Source organism: Rhinolophus sinicus, linkage group LG03 (assembly GCF_036562045.2).
Source record: "Rhinolophus sinicus isolate RSC01 linkage group LG03, ASM3656204v1, whole genome shotgun sequence".
Lineage (NCBI taxonomy): Eukaryota > Metazoa > Chordata > Mammalia > Chiroptera > Rhinolophidae > Rhinolophus > Rhinolophus sinicus.
Window position 1 is genome coordinate 135,332,078 of NC_133753.1, and position 18,246 is coordinate 135,350,323.

At 41.9% G+C, this 18,246-nt stretch overlaps 1 protein-coding gene across 3 annotated transcripts in view; it reads left to right on the forward strand.

Annotated features, from left to right (window-relative positions):
- The window catches only part of ERAP1 (endoplasmic reticulum aminopeptidase 1), a 68,677-nt gene that overhangs the window by 17,699 nt on the left and 32,732 nt on the right, over positions 1–18,246 (forward strand). Inside the window, exon 1 of one of the 3 annotated variants that reach the window (XM_019727914.2) lies at positions 15,662–16,005. The exons of 1 other annotated variant lie outside the window; for it this stretch is intronic. The gene's annotated coding sequence lies outside the window, so the exon portion shown is untranslated. Of the gene's footprint in view, positions 1–15,661; positions 16,006–18,246 lie in introns of those variants that run through there. One more of the 3 variants, XM_019727915.2, reaches the window with a different exon arrangement.

Below are 18,246 nucleotides of genomic sequence, written 5' to 3' on the forward strand. Positions count from 1 at the left end.
GCAACTATTTATTCATTCTGTCAAGCTTGAATGACTTTGAGTTTCAGTTTTTCATATCTAATTACTTGGTGCTACCCCATTAATAACTTTACTCCAACTGACATGAAATTTGCTACAATCAGCAATGATTATTACTGCCATATTAATGTTGGAAGAGTCTTGCATTATGTACAAATACAAAGACAGATATACGCACATGGAGGATTGAACCAGTAAAAAAGAAAATTCTGTCAATCAATTCTTATGCCATTTTCTTATGCAATATAAGGTCAGGAATGACGTGACCAAATTCTGTATATTTTCATATACTCCCAGTCACTAAAACAGTGATCTGTGTATTGTAGGCCTTCAATGAACCAACATTTTGAATAGACTCTATGACAGAAACGTAAGTCTTTCAAAGTATCTCCTTTTATCTTAAATCCTAAAAATGTCACCTTTGGCTGATTGAATAATGAAATCAATAATTTTAGCTTCTGTCAAAATCTTTATTGGTCCAGAAGCTTATCAGCCTAAAAGGATCATGAAAACAATTCAAGCAGTGTGAAAGAATATTTATATCAGGAAACCTTAAAATAAATAAATAAGGTATTTGTAATTAAAAATAAATAAGATATTTGTAGCATCATTCTCCTTTTGTATGTACAAAGTTATATGCTACTACAGCACATTTTCAGAAACAAATGCGTTTCACAAATTCTGTCCATTTTTGCAAAGATGGTAAACCTCTTCTCAGCCCTAGCTGGATCCTGCTCCAGGAGGGAAGTCTGCAATGGGAAAGGGGGTGGGCATGGGCTAGCTTTTTCTCTAGTTTTCCATGTTTTGCTTCTACCCCCGCAAGCCTGGAGCCTGGAAGAAGCAATAGTAACATTTCCCTGGCCAGACAAATGCTATTCTAAGGACTGATGGCAGAGAAAAGGAACCACTAGGCTATATCTAACTAATATGAATCGAGAGAAGCTCTAAGTTCCCACTTTGGGATGAGACCGTAGAGGCTGAAAACGCTAGGGTCCCTTCCCACACCACAGTGAGGTAGGGTTTTCCAGGGTCCCCACCTCTGGGCAGCCCTGGACTCCTACTTTTACAACATTTGTTTCAAAGTGACCCCAAATATCCATCCTGAACATCTTGTTAGCTCTTTGATAGGCTTCCTTATAAAAACTTGGAAGATTTTTAGTTGTTGTACATGAGAGAATTTGTCCAATTTACCTAATCTTTCATAAACAGAAGCAGAAATTCCAAACTTTCAACCTTACCAGCTAATGCCAATTTGCTGTCCAAAATGGTTGATCCACCGACTAACAGTGAATAACATTCCCACTGATGAGAGGTATCTACCTTCCCATGTGTAGCATTTTGTACTCTTTGCCTTTTCTGCTGTGGACATATATTACTTATTCAAAAAGTGTATATAAAATCATTAAAAATAAAAAGAGTGAATCATCATTAATTTGAAAGGCAGTTTGCCCTCAAGAAAACTAAACCACATATTGTAATTGCTTAACTCTGCTCCCTAGTGTTTACTTTAATTCAATATTAAGCTGATTGTTATGTCAGCCAGTCAATTTTGTATATAGATGATAATATCTGTATTCACGGAATCTAAAATGATTAGTGTCTCTGGATTAGAATGGTTCCAAATATCACCATGATGGGGAAAATTCAATCAGGAAGTCTTAATGTGTATCAGAGAAATGACTAGTTCATTTGTTGCCATGGGGAAAATCAGGTTTTCGATTCCTTCCCCATTAAGGGCATTCTCTATGAAACAGGCAGTATGCCAGTAATACTAATGCTATAGGAGGCCATGTTGTAAATAAGCTCATATTGAATTTTGAAAATCTATTGTGTTGTATTTAGTATACAAAAAATAATAAATAACGGGTAATCTCCTATTAGGTCAATAATATCTGGACATATATGTGTGCATGGGACCCTAGGGCACTGTAGCATTTGTTTAAAGTCATGAAAATGAAGAATTCAAATGTCATGAGGAATACTGGTTTGCATTTCCATGATGATTAGTAATATTGAGCGTCTTTTCACATGTCTGTTGGCCATCTGTATGCTTTGTTTAGAAAAATTGTATTGAGATCCACGGCCCAGTTTTTAATCAGATTGTTTGCATTTTTGATGTTGAATTGTATGAGTCCCTTATACATTTTGAATATTAACCCCTTAACGGATATGTCATTTGCAAATCTCTTCTATTTAGTAGGTTGTCTTTTTGTCTTGTTGATGGTTTCCTTTGTTGTGCAAAAGCAAAGGAAAAGCAAAGTTTGATGTTATCACCTCATACCTATAAAAATGGCTACTATCAAAAAGTCAACAGATAACAAGTGTTGACATGGATGTGGAGAAGTGGGAACTCTTGTGCTCTGTTGATGGGAGTTTAAAATGGTGCAGTCACTATGGAAAACAGTATGGGGGTTCCTCAAAAAATTGAAAATGGAATTACCATATGACCCAGCAATTCCACTCCTGGGCATTTATCTGAAGCAAATGAAAACACTAATTCAAAAAGATATATGCACCCCTATGTTCATTGCAGCATTATTTACAATAGTCAAGATAGGGAAGCAATCTAGGTGTCCATCAATCGATGAATGGATAAAAAAGATGTGAGATATATATCTATGTGTGTGTGTGTGTGTGTGTGTGTGTGTGTGTGTGTGTGTGTATGTGGTATGCTAAGTGAAATGAGAAAGACAAATACTGTATGATCTCACTTATATATGGAATCTAAAAAGACAAACTAGTAGCAATGGAAGTAGAATAGCGGTTACCAGGGGCTACAGCATAGATGAATTGGGGAGATGTTGGTGAAAGTGTACAAAATTGCATTGGAAGATGAGTAAATACTAGGGATCTAATGCACAGCATCATGATTATAGTTAAGAATGCTTGAAAATTGATAAGACACTACTAGATCTTAAATGTTCTCACCACAAAAAAATGAAACAATTATGTGACGTGATAGAGATGTTAGGTGACAAACACTACAGTGGCAATATGCATTATATAAGTGTATCAAATCAACATGTCATGCATCTTAAATGTATACAATGTTATATGTCAATTATATCTCATTAAGAAGACCTATAAATTAAAGGTTTGACCTTGTAATAGACAGAAAGTAGAAGGTGCTTGAGATTAGACATCACAAAAGGCAGCAGAGATGGTGTCTGTGTTTTTTGTGGTTCTGTTCTTTGTGTGCTTAATAGAAAAGTTTTGTTTTTACATAAATGGGGGAGAATTTCAGGCTCAAACTTAAAATAATTTACAAGATGATGTGGTTCATTTCTAGTAGGCCTAATTTATCACAGTAGCTTTAAATAGTTTAGTCTGTGAATTAAAAAGTCACATTTGGAAAATAAGTATGAAACCTAATAAATTTGACTTTAAATTAGCCCAGTAGAAAAAATAATAGTCAATGTTTCAGAATGCACTACACTTCTACTAACCTCATGGGGTTTCAACCAATATAGGGATCTCGGCATTCTTCAGGTAAGCATTTGGGAGCTTTAATTGTTTTCAGGAGGGTGAATACCTTTCAGGAGGTAGGAGGAAGGGGAAAAGGTGAGATGGAGGGGAAAGTGAAATGGAAGCTACTATTAAAATATTAAAAGCAGCCAATTCCAGAAAACATTTTTATATTTTTATTCCTTAAACAGAGAGAAGGTTTTCAGTTCTATTTTTAACTTCTTAATCACTTGTCTTTTATGCCCAATTGACTTAATAAGGGAGACAAAAGAACACTATTCCTCTTGCTTGCTTTCCATCCTCTTACTTAATAAACATTTATGAGTTAAAGAATTCATTAGAACTACTCCAAGTCTTTGCAATTCCATACAACACTATCATCCCTGCCTGTGCTTTATTAAATTCCAAGCAAAAACACAGGAAAGATCTGTTTGGAAGGTGTGAATTAGAGCTAGGGCTTGAGAGAGGTCTCAGATCCCAAAATTCTTAATGCAATTGTGACTTTTTTTTTTTTAATTCTATCTATCCCCCTCGCCTCTCAAATACTGCCTCATAAAGACCATGGGTATTTGAGCCTTGTAGGAATAGAGGCGGGGATTATTTTTATAGCTACACCCTGCATCAATAAACATATCTAATAAACATTTCTATAACCAGTTTATTTCAACTGCAGGGCATGGTTTTCTCTACAGTTAGAAAAACTAACCCATCGCTAATGGCCAATTAATCTCAAAATGAGGGTAAGAAAATTAAGGAGACATGGTGGGAAGGTGGGCTGGGCTCCTGGAGAAGAAAAACCACACATTCAAGGCAGGGGTCAAAAATTCAGATACTTTCAAGAGTCCAGTGGTAATAGGAATATATGAATGCACTGCAGTAAAATGGTTGGAGAAACGATGTGCTGGCCAACTGGAGATTGCACAGCCAATTCACATGTTATAAAAATCCCCATGTTGGCTGGACGGAGTGGCTACATTCCCTCCACCGTGCTATTCACTTAGGGTCCTTATTTTAAAGAAGTCCTCTATAAAAGGGATTAAAAAGGAATACGGTTTCTCTGATGGGGGTGAAGATCCCTGAGTGTCACTTACTTCTTTGTGCTTTTCCTAAATAGATAATAAAAAATAAATAAAGCTTAGGGAAAGGCCAGCCCACTGAGTAGACAGGAGTCATTAGCAAGTATTTGAAACTTCCAAAAGTTTTCCCTGCCAAGATTCTCTTCCTCACTGGTTTGCCACAGCCTCTACAATGGCACTGGCAGTGCTACTGGGCTCAATGCAGTTGTGTTGAGGGATCCGGGAGAGTTGGAGAGGGTGCCAATTTATCACAGCAGCTTCAAGAGCATACATGTGAACTTGGCAGATATTTAGCTGTAACGTAGCTGACAGCCTATAGCCACATCATGAGAAAAGTGAAAAAGCATCAGATTTTTGTGCAGCAAATCATTTCAAAAGAAACTGAAATCGCTGGGCTGGGCAATGAAGGGTGGCCGGGTGGCGAGTGGTGGGGAGTGAGTGACACATCAGATGACTGAAGTTATTGAGCATCTATTTATTCTATGGCACAGTCTGTGCTCGGCGCTGGGGATGAAAAGATAAATAAGCTATGAATACATCCAGCATGTAAGGCAGACTTGTAGCTAACTACAATATTTCATCACCTCTGTGACTCACAACTTTTCATATTTAAACATCTTGGAATTTGATGGCATTTCACAATTTTATTGGCAGTGTTTTTCTTCCCTTCTACAGTGGCACATAAAATAATTGTGATGTGTTACAACAGAAGAAATACAGTAAATGATTTTGACATATTACTGCTGAGTAGGAAGAGCGATAGTTAAAATGTATTGTGTAGATAATAGTGAACTGTAGAAAGCTTTTAATCAGGAGTATAACAGGAGAGATTGCGGTATCTGTTCTCATCCTCTTGCTTGCTCTCTGTCCTCTTACTCAATAAACATTTCTGGAACACGTTCTGTAGGCCAAGTTCTCTGTTAGAACCTGAGATTTTAATGATGAAAAGATACATAATCATTCATCAACTGGATCTAATTGACATTTATAAAATACTTCAACAGCAGCAGAAGCCACATTCTTCTCCAGTTCACATAGAATATTTGCCAAAAAGGTCACATTCTGGACCATAAAACACACTTTACCACATTTACAGAATAAATATCAGAATAAAAAAGTATGCTCAGACCACAGTGGAATTAAACTAGAAATCAATAACAGAAAGCTGGAAATCTCAAAATATTTGAAGACCATATAACACACTCTAAATAACACGTAAGTCAAAGAAGACATCTCAGGAGAAATAAAGTATTTTGAATAAAATAGAAAATAAAAATACAACCTATCAAAATTTATGGGATGCAGTGAAAGCAATGCTTAGAAAAAAAGAAAGGGGCCGGCCCGGTGGCTCAGGTGGTTGGAGCTCCGTGCTCCTAACTCCGAAGGCTGCTGGTTTGATTCCCACGTGGGCCAGTGGGCTCTCAACCACAAGGTTGCTGGTTCAACTTCTCGAGTCCCACAAGGGACGGTGGGCAGTGCCCCCTGCAACTAAGATTGAATACTGCACCTTGAGCTGAGCTGCCTCCGGGATGGCTCAGTTGGTTGGAGCGTGGGCTCTCAAGCACAAGGTTGCCAGTTCGATTCCTTGACTCCCACAAGGGATGGTGGGCAGCGCCCCCTGCAACTAGCAATGGCAACTGGACCTGGAGCTGAGCTGCACCCTCCACAACTAAGATTGAAAGGACAACAACTTGACTTGGAAGTAAAAGTCCTGGAAGTACACACTGTTCCCCAATAAAGTCCTGTTCCCCTTCCCCAATAAAATCTAAAAAAACCCACAAAGAAACACAGGTTCTGGCCTCATGGAACTTACATACTAGCTGAGGAGACTGAACAAAGACCAAGGAAACAAACAATTTTTAAAAGAATAAAACATTATGATTAGAGCTGTGTTAAAGAATAAAGAGTACGTGAAAGCTTTTTAAGGTTGGTGAGAGAAGGTGATATTTAAGTTGAAATCCAATTGTTGGCAGGAGGGGAAAGTTTTTCCAGGGTAAGAGAACAGCATGTGTGAGGCAAAAGCTGTTTAACATGTTTGTGGAAATGAAAGAAGGTCAGTATGGTAGAAACCTAGCAAAGAGAAGAGAGATATGAGATGATTTATAAGGGTAGGCAATGGTTAGATTACATAGACTTATAGACCTTAGGACGCCTCAAAAGTAGCCATTAAGAGTTTCTAATCAGGGTGGCTGGTTGGTTCAGTTGGTTAGAGCGCGACTTCAATTCCCACATGGTCCAGTGAGCGGCGCCCTCCACAACTAGATTGAAGACAATGAGCTGCCGCTGAGCTTCCAGAGGGGCAGATGGATGGCTCAGTTGGTTAGAGTGCAAGCTCTTAACAACAAGGTTGCTGGTCCAATTTCCACATGGGATGGTGGGCTGCGCCCCCTGCAACTACGGCGACTGGACTTGGAACTGAGCTGTGCCCTCCACAACTAGATTGAAGGACAACAACTTGGAGCTGATGGGTCCTGAAGAAACACACTGTCCCCCAATATTCCCCAATAAAATTAAATTAAAAAAAGAGTTTTTAATCAGTCAAATATTATCCAATTTATGTGTGGAGACAAAACACCAGGGCCAGTAGAAGAGACATTTGGTTACTGATTCTTGCATGACTAAGAACTCTAGCAGAGGCAGCCACTTGAACACCCAAACCTCGTTGCCAGTGGAGGGTCTGAGGAATCTAATTTCTGACGTAATTCAAGTGGGTTTGGCTGAACATTTAAACATTGGGCTTTGGGTGCTAATATAGCATGTTAACTCAATCCAGAAGGCTGGCAAAACTATCTGCAATTACATAGTCATGACAGGCATTGGTACAGAGGACAGTGGCCCATAGAACTTTCTTACTTAGAACTAATAACACATTTGGGCAACAGCAAAACTTACTGCCACACTCTGCTCCAAGCTCAGCCTCACTGAATCACCCCTTTAACTGCTAACAGTGGTCAAGGTAGGGAAGGAAGAGGTGGTTGGTCACTTCCTCAAGCAAAGGTAACCAGTCCAGATGTGTCCATTTTAGTAACTCCAGCCATAGCCCCGTTTCTTCAGGAAGTAAGAGAGTTACTATAGCAACACTATTTCTGAGCTGGATTTTGGATTCTAGTGGGGGGAGAACCCTTCTGTGGGCTCCCAAAGAGTTGACTGTCAAGAAAGGGGTCTCTCAGAACCCAACAAATAGGTCTTTGAGGCCTGACAATTAAGTTCATGAACTTGTCGCAATGATGTTGCTAACCTTTTTTTATATCAAAGTGATTATTCATTCTGAATTTGTACCAACTGGACAAATAGTTACCCAAGTTTACTATTTGGAAGTGCTGAAAAGGGTGTGTGAAAAAGTTAGACGACCTGAACTTTTTGCCAATTCATCACAACAATGTACCACCTCACACAGCACTGTCTGTGAGGGAGGTTTTAGCCAGTAAACAAATAACTGTATTGGAACAGCACCCTCCCTACTCACCTGATCTGGACCCCAATGACTACTTTTTTACCCGAAGATAAAGGAAATATTGAAAGGAAAACATTTTGATGACATTCAGGACACCAAGGGTAATACGACGACAGATGTGATGGTCATTCTAGAAAAAGAGTTCCAAAATTGCTTTGAAGGGTGGACTAGGCGCTGGCTTCAGTGCATAGCTTCCCAAGGGGAGTACTTTGAAGGTGACCATAGTGATATTCAGCAGTTTGGTGTGTAGCACTTTTTCTAGGATGAGTTTGTAAACTTAATTGTCTGACCTCATATTAATCTACTGTTGGAGCTAACTTGGACAGAGTATCAGAGCTACAGAAGACTAAACATGGCATTGCTTAGAATCAGAGGCAGAACAAATCCAAGACAGCCAATAAAAGAATTTCCACAGAATTGTGGGAAATCAAAGACAACCAATAAGTGGAATGCCAAAAATGGGCATTTCATTGTAGCCTACACTCAGAGAGCACCTTCAGTAACTGAATTATATTCATGACATTTGATATCTTTAGCTGGGCACTGGTGTGTCATATGTCTCTCAAATATTTCATAGTTGTTTTTTTTTTTTTTTCTTTAAAAAGTGGGAACCCACTCCTAGCAGAGCTAAAGTATGCTTGGATTAGGAGGTGATCTCAGGAAATCCTTAAAAAGTGGGAACGCACTCCTAGCAGAGCTAAGGCATGCTTGGATTAGGAGGTGATCTCAGGAAATCAGAGAGGACTCAGACGTGGAACTACTCTGGTTTTTCGGAGTGTTAGACTTGATTGGCACCTATATCGGCTCTTGCCCTCAGAGAGACAAAGCAGGGATATTTGAGCTGAGAGTTGGATGAACAGGAGTAAGTTAAGAGAAGTAATGTCCTTGGGTACGCCTCAAGAGCTCAGAGAGGCTGGGCACATGCTGCACCTAGGAAGGATGGACCCTAGGCCAAAGTTACCTGTGTCCCAGCAAAGCCTTGATGCAGTGGATCCCTTGAATTGAAACTCAGGGAGTGAGTATCTCCATGGTAACCAGTGGGAACCCAAGACTGGAGTGCTTAAGATCCTGAGACCAGGTTGAGCGCTGGAGTAAAGGTGGAATAAAGCTAAGAATAACTGAGACTGGGTATCCGAACAGCCGGGCAACACAGGAGCTTAGAGTAGAACATTTAGATTTAAATAAGAAAATGTGATTTTTTTTTTTTTTTTTGCACACTTGAGTGAGAAACTAAGATTCGTGTTCATTTTAAGAAGATATGTTTGCCTGCTGTCTGGAATGCATTATACAGAGGCAAGTATAGAAATGGGGAGAATTTAGAGGCTGTTGTAATATCTAGACAAGAAATAGTGTGGGCCTGGATTGGGGTAATGAGAATGAACAATGAGAGAAATGGAAAGGTGAGAAATGGTGAGAAAATATTTTGGTACCTGTGATGGACAGACTCCTAAGGTGGCCCCCAAGCCATGCCTCCTTGTGTCCATATCCTTGTGTGATCCCCTACCCTTGAGTGTGGGCAGGACCTGCTCCTTGCTTCTAAATGATAGAATATGAGTTTTGAGGAAGCTTAAAGGCAAGTTAAAAAAAAAAAAAGCCACACCTGAGTGTTATTGGAAGGAAAAGTTGATCCTTCTCCTTCCTTCTCTCTGTCACACACACAGACACACACACTCACAAAGCCTGCCCCATGGAGTCACAGGCGAGCGTCCCTTTTTGGTTTCACAGTTTTTCTTTGACTCCTCCCCATCGCCAATGAAATTTCCAGGGTTCTGCAGATCACACAGCTGGTGACTGCAGAGTGATTGTGCTGCAGCTGTGGTCCAGGAGTCTTTTAAAAAAGGGAGTGATTCTGAGAGGCTGCCTTATCTGACACTGAGTGACATTATCAAAATTATTTAAATCAACTTCGTTGATTAGAAATGTAGTTCAAGTTTAGGCTTCATTGGAATTTAGCCTCAAACAATGTATGGAAAGCAAAGCAAAAGAAAATTCTCCCTTTTCCCATGGGGAACAAAGGACAGTACCTTTCTTCAAGGGGACTAGTGGAACTAGTAGGTTATAAAATTGAGACTGATTTGTTACAACTCTTAAAACTGCATATGACTGATACCCAAATCAATCGAATGATCTTAGTCCAAAAGGGCAGATTTATTCGAATGTTGCTGAATGGCTCATGGAATTGAAGATATAACTGCAGGAAGAAGGCAGCTCCAGGCCCTACAGGTGAAATCCGGAAATCGTACAAAAAAAGAGTCTCCCAAGCTCTGCCTCTCATCTTTTTTTTTTCCTCTTTGGTGTTGGTTTCACTTTCTTAGGCATTGCCCCGCAGTGGGAATTTGGCCATTAACTCTAAGGCCGTATTCTTACAGGATTGGGACCACAAAGAAAAAGAAAATAAGAGGTCTCCCTGACAACTTCAGCCAGAATAATCCTGGGCTTGGCCTCTGCCCTGGCTTTGCTCATGTGCCAAAGCTTGGACCAATCACTGTAGCTAGAGATTGGGGTCTGAGACGGACTCTTGTGAGTATGCATGTACCACAAGGAGGGGAAGGAGTGCTGAACAAGCAAATGGAAAGAAAGGATCACCTAGAGACACTTCAAAGATACCAAATCATAACATGGTGCTTGGCAATGTAGTTATGTCACACATTTAACTTCCATCACATTCCCAAGTGTCCCAGGCCTCTTATAATCTCAACCTACAATCGATTTCTACAATTACTGTTTTTGTTCGTTAAAGCATTCGAAATTCCTTGAGGCCTCCTCGTAATGATTTTATTCCTTTTTTATTTGTTCAGCTTCAATACAGTTTAACATTGGTGGTAGATACTGTGGTTGGCTTACTCAGTACATCTTCCAATTTCCTTTCAGAATTCCTTACTCCAATGCAGTGTGGAAAGGAAATACTTCACTTCTCAGACTCCCTCACTCCTCGGTTCTAGATGTGAGTTAGGCTCTGCCAAACAGAAGCACTGAAGGGAGCTTGAATTTGGAACTGAGTTAAATGGAGAGAGAGGCAGGGCTTGAGATATTGATTTTGTTGGGAAAGACTGTAGCATCCATGACTGGTTCTGGAGCCAGCAGCTGTGATAGCAGCTGCCCAATGTAGCAGATAGCTTCTGGGTCATGGCAAAAGCAGCAGCTTCACTGGGGGCCAGGTTCTACAATGTGGCTTTGGGATTTGTTCCTGGAAGCTCCCGCTAGCATGTGTTCTTTCAGTCTTCCCAATGATTCTGTAAGTCATGTAATAGCCTGCAATAAATCCTTTTCTGATAAAACAGCTTGAATGGATTCTGTTCTCTGTGATTGAGGTCCGACTGACACAACATAGAAATTAGATTCTGAAACGTCACTAGCCTTTTTGGTTGTTTCATTTTTCTTTTCTGTCTCTGTAATTACATGGATACAAAAGGTGAAATGAAGTTTGTATTATGTGTTGCTTTCAATGAACAGGTGAGTTGGGAGGTGGTCACAGTGCCTTACTGCTATGTAGTTCGTTAGATTCCTGGTCAATACCTGCTATTATTCAGTATGTCTGTGCTGGAGATCTTCTATTTGCCCCCGAGATCCACTCCATGCCCTGGGACTGACCAATAGCAGCAGTGGGCTTCCTTGCCTTCTGGCTTTACCAATGATGAGCCCTGGTTTATGCTGGTTGTCTGTCCCTCTGCAGCTGTGGGGGGATGAGGGGGGTGGGCTAATTCTATCTGTGGGCCATCTTTCTCCTTAGAGTTTGTACTCTCTAAACAGTTAACATTTATTAATTCCTTACTGTGCAGTCTCTTTTGCACACTGAGGATTCAGAGATCATATACCACAAACAAAATGGCCTCTCTGGGCCTTTCCCTGCACTAAGTATCCATACTTTGATCTCCAAGCTTGCAATTCTCAAATTCTTAGTGGTTAAGAATAAGAATGTGAGTAAATGATTTAGACAGTTGTCAACAACCATAGCTGACTTCAGACTCTGCCCACGTTTCTTCCCTCCTCTATCTGCATTGTCTCCAGTAATTCCTTAGAGGTTTCTAGAACTCAAAGCATTGATGCTGCCAGCATTTGAGGGCTGGCCCTCGTGAGATAAGGAATCCTCCTACTTTTTCTGGCTAAGGTATAGAGAACACCCTTTGCCCCCAGTGCAGCAGTGATAAGACACTTTTTTATTTCCTCAAAGAAAACTTACATTGCCCTTGAATTCTATGGCATTTATCAATCAAGATCTACAGTATCAGAATTTCTCAGGGCTGAGATAATGAATCTTTTTTTTTTTTTAAAACAAGTTCTCAAAGTTATTCTGGTACATTATTTTGCCCCTATTTATTCGTTGCATCTATTAATAAGTAACTAATGAGAGAGAGAGAAAGAAAAAGAGAGTGATGGAGAGAGAGAGACAGAGAACAAACTTCAGCAGTTCAGGTATTTTATTTACTTTGCAGTTCACTACAGAGATTAAATGAGTAATGTAAAATTTTACTGTACAATATTATGATTTCACTATTTTCATCTTGTCGAGTGGGAATTATTGGACTGCTAAGCTCATACAGATTCTATAAAAGTTTAGCAATCTACCACTAGGACTGGGAAGCCAAGAGAAAAAAGAAAAAAAAAGGTAACACTATGTTACAGAAACAGAAGGGCCAGATTTCTCATTAATGTAACTGGAGTTTCATTTTTACATTTTTGGCTGATCCACCCACTCAGTCATAGACTCTTTCTCTTCTCGTAGTCTTGCTTGGTAATAGACATGAGCCAAAGGTTCTCAAACTTCTGCCCTGCTGCTGGAGCTGGTTAGTACTTTGAGTCTCTCTAGAATCTCTGCTGTTAGGCCCAGATAACTGAATTAAATCTGCAGTCCTTCTCTGCAGCTTCCCTGGCCTTCTCAGCATCTGCCCTGACTCCCAGCCCTAAGGATCTGTTTTCCTAAGGACATTTTAAAAATTAAGTTCTGGGGCCACAGGAGCCTATGGAGGTGTCTCAGGGACCACAGTGTATGTTGGGGAAGTTGGGGGATGGGGTTGTGAGGAGGGTTTGGGAGGCAACTGGCAAGGACTGAATGGGTGGGGCTGTCCCACCTAATGAGAGCAGCCCTGCTTTTGTGTGTTTTCTACATCATGAGTCTAGGTAAAATTTTACATAAAAAAGGATTGTAGTAATATTATCAAAATGGCAGCAGCTTTGGCAGCAAGAGAAGAAATGAGCCAAGTGCTGAAATTAATTAACTAAAGGCTAATGAAGGCAGAACTGATTCAATCAATTAGAACAAAATTGAACTCCCCTTGATCAAAATCTGGAATTCAATATAAAAATCATTGATCGGTAACAGCCCAAAGTTGTACATGCTAAAATGGCTTCAGCCCAAAATGGACTCCCTCCGTCTCATCGCTCACATCTGGGACTAAGGGCTCTGACAAGCCTTGGGAATGGCGGGGCTCAACTGATCCTCTTACACTATGTGGTAGATAATATTATTAGCGTTTATCAACCTCTCCTTGCCCTTGTAAAAGACCATGTATCTAGTCTGGCCAATTCCAGCGCTGAGGTGAGGAAAAGCTGATGCATAATTCTCTGGACTTTCTCTTTCCGGCCATGGTGATCTAGAAGGCCAAAAGTTTCAGGTGGATGTACCTATGAGATGACCAACCTCTGTTACCCTGAGTCTTGAGTGGCTGCACAGGGCAGAGTACCCTATCTATCTACAAGGGCTGTGTATCATGAGTGAGCAAGAAAGCTTTGTATTCTTAACCTATTGATATCTTCGAGTTGCTTTGTTACAGCAGCATGACCTAATATCCACTGAGAGGAAATCTGGAGGCTCCAGGAAGGTTTCTCAGGATGCAAAATTTACAGGACTGGCTGGAAAAGAGCAAAGCTAGGAGTGCCAAGTGAAATGGGGACGAGGTAAAGTGAGGGAGTAAGAAGAAAGCTAGTTGTGTGATTTAGTGGTGGTGGGGGAAGGGAACCATGCATTTTGGCGTCAAATAGACCTACCTAGGGTTCAAATTTAGTTTTCACTTTTTATTTTCTCTTTGCCTTTGAGTAAGTTGCCAACCTCTCTTACTCTCCTCACTTATAAAATATAATATCTATATTACATGATTGCTGAAAAGATTAAATTATACACACACGTGCATATGGCTAGCACGAAGCACAGTATTTAACAGTTGGTAAGTAATCGATAAAAGTAAGTACCCCTTCTTCTGGCACGCTTTCCTCTAATACCATTTCTAAGCTTGGTAGCTATTAAGTTTTGATCTCACAGACTCCACAGCTGAGACTCCTTCAAGTTTAAAGTCCTCACTCCAAGGTCTGCACCCCTCATATCCGCACTAGAGCTTTTAAACTAGATAGGATTTGCCGCCAAATCCTCTGTCTTATTGCTTTGTTTGTAGTGCACTTGGATTCTGAAGACAGAATCATGGCCAGTCTGAGTCTAAAGTCTGAGCAAGGGAGAGCTTGTGAGAGAACAGTTGAGAGGCCTTAGCAGTGTCAGCCTTCTCCTTATTGATGTTTCAGCTCTTTCTGCCCAGGTTCATATAAAGGCATTCCCCTGTTCCTGCCTCTTCAATTGTCATTCATAGCAACCTCCAATCTGGTGCATTCAACTCCTTCCATCCTGATCTTCAAGAAATACTTTTAATGAAACTGTATTCGAAATTAAAGGGAAACCATCACATTCCAAAATATAACTATGTAAAAGCAAAGAAATGCATGAGTTTACTGGTCGAGAAGCTCTCACCTGAGCAAATTGTGATTGCTCACTGACACCTGGAGGTTCTGGAGGCTCTAGCTATCCACTGACACCACCCACCTCCCCCGGTCACAATTGTGAAATTACTTGATCCCAATGTCCTATTTCTTGTTGAATTTCAGTGAAAAAAATTCCCCTTGATCCCACCTTGGTTAACCCTGGGGACAGGGTATTAATTTCATATTACAAAATGTCCTTGACTGGAGAGAATATGCACAACAAAAATATATTTTTCAAAAGGAGGCATAAGATTAGAGAAAAAAGAATTTAGAACTACTGTTTCAGTGACTTGAAACACCAGTTCTCAAAGAGAAGGAGGCTAAGGGGAAACTGAGAGGAGAAAGCCTGAGTATAGTAAGAAAAAGGTCCCAGAGGGACCACGGTACTCTCACCAACTTGTGGCATTTGGTGAGCATGAACGTTTGTGGGATTTTTTGTTTGTTTTTGGCTTGTTACCTCATTTAGCCTCAATTGTTTAAAGATGGGCTTTTTTTGGACATTTCATCCAGTCTTAATGTTCTAAAGGGAGCATAGAAACGGTCATTTGATTTGGAAAACCCAGAGGGACGTTTTAATGTGTGGAGCAGAAAATCTTTGGGTCCAAGCCCCCTCTGGGTAGTAATGGGAACATACATCCTCTTCATGGAAACCCCAGAGGGTTCAGCATTTTGCAGCAACATAGAGTAGTTCTGAGTTCCTGTTTCTGTCTGAGGCGGGCCAACAGCTCTCAGCACGTTTGCAGAGACGAGAATGATGGACACCTCTTAAGTCCAACGAGGGTGGAGCTCAACCATGCTTGATGGAAAAGCGAGCTCCTGTCCGGCCTGAGTCACCTCCAGCAGTACCGGCCCGGTCCTCTCGTCACCAACCCCCGCAACGCCAAAGGCCACCAATGAAGAAAAAAAAACCCTTCAAAGACACACGCAGAGAAAATGATCCGCTTTCAGAAAGGGGTGCTCCTTTGCACCCGATCCCCCCTGTATTCAGCCCTACTGCTTCCCTGGAGTGCCGCACTCACTAGTGAATTCACGCCTTGGGAACGGCGGTCTCCCTCGCGTGGCCACACTCCCGGGCTTCCCCTTCCCCAGTCTCAGCCCGGTGCTCCCGCGCCACCTGCGAGGACTCGGATCCACACGCCCCACGCGCCTGCCTGCCGCTCCCCGGGCTCCACTTTCACTTTCGGTCCCGGGGAGGACCAAGCAGGCGGCGGCGGCACGAGGGTGAGCTCGCTGGGTCCCAGACCCCAGGTATTGCTTGCCCGTCCCCGGTGCGGGGAGGGGTCTGCGTGGTTGGAACAGGACACGGACCCCGGCCTCCTTCCGGTGCTCTCCGGGGAGGCCCGAGGGCTCGGGCCGCGGGGAGGACGACTAGCGGACTGCAGCGCGGGACTGGGCCCAAGTCTTAGGGGGAGGGCGGCGGGGGAGGGTTCTGCCCTTGTCCATCCGGAGAAGGCAGGGGGCGCGGGGCCGGCGCACCTGCTCTGCGAGCTCCCCTGGCTTCGCTACTTCCCGACAGCGGTAGCCTCTCTCTGAGCTCCGCCTCGCCGCTGGGTTCTTGCCAGCCGCGCAGTCCCCCAGACCCCGCGTAGGGCAGGATGCAGGGGTGGGTGAGTGGCGGGCTTAGGACAAGGGGGACAACTTGCGGATAGTTGCCAGACATACGAACGTGGCTTTGCGTTTACTACTGGGCTGGGGAGGGGTTACGGGGTGGGATCGCGGGGTGGGATCGGCGTCTCTCTCCCTGCTTCTCCTGTACTTTTTGCCAAACAGTTGTCTGTCCTCACTTCACTCTGGCTCTAGCTGAGTTCTACTCCGATAAAGTTCTCGAGTTTGAGCAAATTCATGTTTCCTATCCGGGTGCCTTACTCGCCAGGCGGACCTGCAAGTGAATTTCATGAGGAAGGAGAAGAGCAGACACTTACCATTTTCAGGGAGGTTCCTTGTGTAGCTCAGGTTCTAAAAGTAACAAATGCTCTGTTTTCGACCAAATACCCAGAGGATTTGCTCTCAACTCATCTCAGGATATGGTCAATTTTAAAAAATACCTTTAAAAAATTGTCCAGAGTCTATATTCCTAAGGAGTTGGAGTTATATGTACTAGTACCTAGCATATTTTCAGGTGGGCCTAAACAGAAAAATACCATGTTTTTTAAAAAAGAATTAAGGTCAATTTCACATTCCATACTGTCTCAATAAAGAGAAGGGTGAGCTAACCCAGGATCAGTTGCCCCTGACTTCCTGTTTCAGTGGGCAAAGTCAGAATCACCAAAGGCAGCCTAAGTACATTTTCTAGAGTATCTTGAACTCTTCCTGACGGTAAGTAAAGTTAGGTACTCTGTTACTGCTGCACTTTCATTGACAACATTGACTGTGAAAGATTCTTTGGTAAAATCAGGTGCCAAAGCAACCACTGGAAGCTAGAACAGATCCCGGCCTTAGAACTACAGGAACCAACCCTGCCAATACCTGATTTCAGACTTCTGGCCTCCAGAACTGTGAGAGAATAAATTTCTGTTCTTTGAGAAAAAAAAAAAAAAAAAAAATCAGGTGCCAAAGAAAAATATTTTTTAAAACTTTAAACGAGTACAGTCAAGTACAGGAAAGTCATTTAAACCCCTATCTCTGTGCTCTTAATCTGTATTCAACTGCCTCATTGATATTTCCCCTTGGATATCTCATAGACATCACAAACATACTAAAAAATGAACCTCTGATTCCCTCTCCTCCTTTTGAAATCTGTTCACTTCTGGTCTCTACCTCAGTAAAGGGAACACTTGACTACTCACATGTTCATTCTAGAAACCTGGCAGCAATGCTGATGCATCCTTTTCTTTACGTCTCCACTTCAGAAGTTGAATCCATCCATCTCCCTGTGTCTGTGTGTCTCTCCCCTCTCCCACCACCTCTCCCTCTGTCTATTAACATTACCCCAGTATAAACCACTAGCTTACTTTGTCTAGACTACTTTCTTAGCCTCTTAGCCTTCACTCATGCTCCTCTCAGCTCTCCCTGCTCCACTCAACAACCAGGGTGATTTTCTTAAAGGGTGAACAGGATCCTAGGACCTTCTAGCTCAAAACCCAATGGGTTCTCATTGCACTTAGGATAGGATCCAAAATCCTTAATAAGCCTACAAGGTTGTGTAGTGGTCTGGCCCCTGCTCATCTCTCCAGGCACATCTTCCCTCCTGTGTGCTGTGCTTTGGGTTCATTGGCCTTCATCACCAGCACTGTCTCCTGCCTCTGAACCTGCAAACGTGATCGCTGTTCCCTCTGTCTGGGAGAGTCTCCTTCTCCCTCTTTTCTTAGCTTACTTGAATTTGTCCTTTAAACCTCAGCTAAAAGTATCAGAGAGCCGCACTGTAAATTGGTATGACCTGTTATTTTCTCAGTATGTGTGTGTGCTTTTTCCTTCATAGCTAATCACGGCTGTTAACTATATATATGTGTACATTTTGTGTCAACTTGTTAAAAATCCCCCCAACCCACC